The sequence below is a fragment of the Chrysochloris asiatica genome, unplaced genomic scaffold, assembly GCF_000296735.1.
Source record: "Chrysochloris asiatica unplaced genomic scaffold, ChrAsi1.0 scaffold00026, whole genome shotgun sequence".
In the NCBI taxonomy this organism is placed as follows: domain Eukaryota; kingdom Metazoa; phylum Chordata; class Mammalia; order Afrosoricida; family Chrysochloridae; genus Chrysochloris; species Chrysochloris asiatica.
Window position 1 is genome coordinate 10254051 of NW_006408544.1, and position 5483 is coordinate 10259533.

Sequence of the window (5483 nt, forward strand, 5' to 3'; positions counted from 1 at the left end):
GGAGGTGGCCCAGGACAAGGGAAAGGGCCAACATAGTAGAGAGGCTGACCAAATGTGTTCTTAAGAATACATGAAGCACCTATTAGAAATGTGGGACATGTGAGCATAGAAAGTGAACATCTGAGTTATCACTATTAGGTAGCAACATTCCTTCTTGGAGAAACTTAAGTTACATTTTAAATTCTTGACTCTTTGGCTTTAGAATTTAAAATCCTGAAGCTTCTAGAAGTTTTGGTTCTCAATATTTAGACTGGAAGTGAAAAGTCTAAAAGGTATAGATTATTAGAATCTTGTTATTGTTATTAAGTGCTGTCAAGTCAGTTCAGACTCATAGCAACCCTACATAGGGCTTCTGAAGAGTGACTGGTGGGTTTGAACCACAAACCCTGTAGTTAGTAGTCTAGTGCTTATCCTACAGCACCATATCAGGACTCCATTATAATCTTAGAACCCTTGGTTTCTAGGATATTAAAGTTTTAGGAATGTACTTGGACTCCTGGTGTGGAATTGTAGAATAAGCACTGGTCTTCTAACTGAAATGTTGGCAGTTCAAGCCCACCAGTCACTGCTTGGAAACCTGTATACAGGGCTGCTATGAGTCAGAACAGACTCAACAACACACAGAAACAACAAAGTGTATATTCAGTCTTTTCCCTAGTTGAGTGAGATTTGTGGAGAGTCTGAACTAAAGAAAACCAATTGAAGGCTATTGCAATTTTTACCGAGTACCTACAACATCCAAAACTTAAGCAGGGGGTAGTGGGAAAGAAGGGAGGGAAAAGCAGTCAGTAGTACATGGTTGACATTAGCAATCAACATATAAACAGGATCTTAATTCAATACTTCTTATTGAAGTTAACATACAAGTAAAAGAGATACCCAACCCAGTGTTTTAACTTTCTGTTGAGGAAATGGAGGTTCAGAGAAAGAAAGTTATTTGTCCCCTTGGATAAGTAAGGTTCAGAAAGTGAACCTGTGGCATCCTTAAGGGAATTTTTTCCCTCCTTCTGCCATCTCTGTCATCTACACAGGACTCAGTATATATTAGACATCATTGAAACTGCTTGACTTGACATGATGTGTACATGATTTGAACATTTAAATTGTATTTAGTCAAGGCCAAACAATTGCTTGTTAAAAATATACATTAGACATGAAAGAGTTGTCTATATCTCCCTGATCAACAATGCTGAATGCTGAATAGAAGAGCAAACGAGAAAGAATGTGGGGGAACAGCCTGAAGAAAAACTTCACTGACTTCAAGAACTGTCTGAACCAACTCTTAATCCCCCTCAAGGGGGACATCATTAAAGATGTGTTGATTTAGCTCAATATACAGCTTTAACTTTTTGGGGCCCATGGCTGCCCCTACCCACTTTCCACTTTTGAATTCCTTCCTCCCTGGGCCAATCAGCCAGCCTCCCTTCAACCTTCAACTAGTTCCTCCTTTTGATTTTCTATCTGACCAAGAGGTTGCCCTAAAACTGGCCTAAAGCTGAGGAAAAATAAGACATTAAATATCCTACATTCTAAAGAGAACTGCTAATGATTGGGGTTAGATACCTCCTTCAGAGGAAAATAAACATCTCAGCCATCTCCAATCTTTACTCCCACTTTGAAGTACCCCATGCTACCCCCAGTCTGCATAAGAAGATAGATCAGGAGAGGGGGAAATTTATCACTGTCATAGTGAAAAGTGCAGCGTTCACAGAGATTATACTCCCTTACCTCTGCTTCACCCCTAATGATATAAGTAAGAAGGGAGGCTACCTCTAGAGACTAGAGGTGCCTATGGAAAGAAGGGACTGGCATTTTACTCCTGACTAGTGTTTACTGACATGCTGAATATTTAGGTTCATAATAAATAGGCACAAGTGAACCAGAAATGGACCCTTGCTTTTTTTTTTTAATCGGTGAATAAAGGTATAATTGGCATACGTGGAATACTGCAATATTTAAAGCGTATACTTTGTTAAGTATTGGCATATGCATATACTCATGAACCCATCACAATAAAGATAGTGAATAGACTAAATCCATTATCCCCAAAAGTTTTCTTTGCAAAAGTTTTTACTCCTTTGTAATCGCCTCCCACATCTTATCCTAAACCCATGCTCCTGATCAATCTCAATGAGACGCTTCTTGCTATTATATATTAGTTTGCATTATCTAGAATATTATATAAATGGAATAATTCAGTATGTATGCTTTCTGTGGCCCCCTTCAATCAGCATTACTATTTTGAGATTCATTCATATTGCCATGTAGCATTCTCCTTTCCGTGTAGCATTCCATTGTATAATGGTAAGTCAGAAAGTATTGCCTCAAGTGTTCCAGTTAATACATACATGGGTGTGTTTCAAATTGTTGTTGTTGTTAGGTGCCATCAAGTCGATACCGACTCATAGAGACCCTATTCATAACACAAAAAAAACACTGCCCAATCTTGCACTAACCTTATGATAGTTGATTCACTTAAGTACATTGCTGCTGCCACTGTGCCAATCCATCTCATTGGGGGTCTTCCTCTTTTTTACTGACCCTCTACTTTACCAAGCATGATGTCCTTCGCCAGGGACTGGTCCCTCCTGATAATATGTTTGAAGTGTGAGAGACGAAGTCTGGCCATCCTGGCTTCTATAATTGAACTTTTTTCAACACAGATTTGTTTGTTCTTCTGGCATTCCATGGTACTTTTAATATTCTCCTCCAAGACCATAACTAAAATGCATTAATTCTTCTAAGGTCTTCTTTAGTCATTGTCCAAGTTTACCATGCATATAAGGCTATTGAAAATGTCATGGTTTGGGACAGGAGCACCTTAGTTCTCAAACTGACATCTTTGCTCTTGCTTACTTTAAACAGGTCTTGTGCAGCAGATTTGCCTAATGCAATACATTGTTTGATTTCTTGACTGCTGCTTCCATGAGTGTTTCAAATAAAACATGTTTAAATGTATCTCTGTGATCAACGAGTAACTGCAGACACATTCTCTCAGTGATATACTTGTCTTAGTCTCATCAAGGTACCTTCATATAAAAGGTCCATTAAAAACAGTGACTTCTGAGGGGATCAACTGGGCCAGTTAAATTCAAGGTAGAGTTCAGCTTAGAAGGTTACAGCTACTGGTTTTGTTTTGTTTTTTATTCCAATGGGGATAATCTTGATAGATTTTCTTGAAGGATACTGAATGATCATAGGAGCTTATTATGAAGAAATTTCAAGAAAATTGAAAACTGTGTTGGTGATAAAAAGGCCAGGAACACTGCAACAAGAAATTATTTTCCATCATGACAATATACCTGCTTATTTTTGGAGGGCAGCAAGGGCTGTCCTGGAGTCCTGGTGTGGTGCTGTAGTATAGGCATTGGGCTGCTAACCAAAAGGTCACCTGTGCAAACCCACCAGTTGCTTTTCAGTAACCCTGTACAGGGTTGCTGGGGGTCAAAACCAACTCAATAGCACTAAACAACAAGGACAACAAGTGAATTCCATTGGAAAACCTTACCCAAACCACTCTGTGGCCGTGGTCTTGCCCCTTGAGATTTCTTTTTCTTCTCCAAATTCAAAGAACACTGTAAAGAAACACAATTTGAGTCCCTTGAGGATGCCAAAACTTTTGTTTAATGTGGTGTAAATCTAAAAATCAGAATTATTTGAGGGAGGGTTGGAGAAATGGAAACATCACCTTCAGAAGTGTAAAGCCTTAGATGGAGACTATGTAGAGAAATAATAACTTCACATTTTGATTTTTTATTTAATAAAGATTTCTACGATTTGTCAGTTATACATTTTAACTTACTATCAGATGTATAAACAACTTATTTATCCATTCACCTGGACGAATATGTAAGGTGTTTCTAGTTCTTGACTATTGAAATAAAGCTGTTATGAACATTCACCTACAAGTTTTTGTGTGGATATATGCTTTTGTAGATCTCCATGAAACACGTACGAGTGGAATGTCTAGATCCTAGGGTAGGTATACATTTTAAGAAACTGATACAATCTTTCATGAAATTGTTGTACCATTTAACATTCCCACCAGCAGTGTATGAATGTCTGTCTGGGTTTTCCATATCCTTTTCAACACTTGATTCAATCTTTTTGCTTTTCATCATTCTATTAGTTATGTGGGAGCACAGTAACTCGGTAGAATAAACCCTGGACTGTGAACTACAAGGTCAATGGTTTGAATCCACCAGCCACTCCATGGGAGAAAGATGAAGCTTTCTACTCCCACAAAGATTTATAGCCTCAGAAACCCTATACAGGACGATATGAGTTGGAACCAACTTGATGGCACTTAGCAAAAACAACATAGTTTTGTAGTGGTATCTCACTGTGGTTTTATTAAAAAAAAAATAATAATAATAATGGCCAGGAGGTGGCATCTAACCTCCTCTGACTTCACAAGGGACAAGGAGATATATTTGTCTCTATTTTTTCAACTCTCCCCTTGGAGACGTAGACTTCCATATTTCTTAGATTCCACAATAAGAAAAACACCTAAGTTAGAGGATAATATGGGGCAACTAATGAATGAATCTGGCCCAGGTAATTTGCCATCTAGCCACAGAGGAATTTGAGGGCATAGGACAAAGGCAGACAAGCTAGGTCTCTGTGGAGTCTGTAGTGATGGGGCTGGCATAAAGTTAAACATTGTTCCTCAAAAGATAAAATGACTCCCATGTCACATTGTCTATGAGGAGACAACTACATTGTCAGAGACCACCATCAAGAGAGGGAATCAGACCAACTCAGAGTGATAGCAGGAACACCTTCTCAATAATGACACATAGCCACTTATTTAAGGTGACCCTCTGTTATCATCTTGGTCTTCCTTCTCCCCTCAATAGAAGAGCCACTAGACACAGAAAAGAAAGGGAAAGGAGTATAAAACAAGACCATACCCCTTCCCACTCCAAACTTGTTGAGGTACAAACCTAGTTAGCCTTGAAAGGAGAAGGAGTAAGGGAAATGATATTGAAATTGAATATAAGCTATAAGTTGAACTGCACTGGACTTTTGGTAAATGAAACAAATAGGGAAAGGATGGGATCTGCCAGGAGTTAGTGTTAGGAGATGAGAGTGACTTTGCTTAAATTCATGGAGAAAGACATTGAACTATTCATATTTATACCTCCATGAACTGAAGATTCTCAACAAATGGCTTACATCTGATTATTGCAATAGCTTTTCACAACTCATAAGTAATTTTCTGCCTTTTACAGATGAGAGAAACTGAGGCACAGTTGAATTGCCCACTGGTAAATTGGCTCTGACTCACTACAATCCTATAGGATGGAGTAGAACTGCCCCATAGGGTTCCAAGCCTTTAATCTTGGCTCAAGAAGGCCAGACACATCTTTCTCCTACACAGGCTGCTGGGTTTGAACCACCAACCTTTCAGTAAGCAGCTGAGTGCTTTGCTGCCACACTGCCGGAGTTTCTTTGCCCAAATTATTTTTATTTTTATTTTT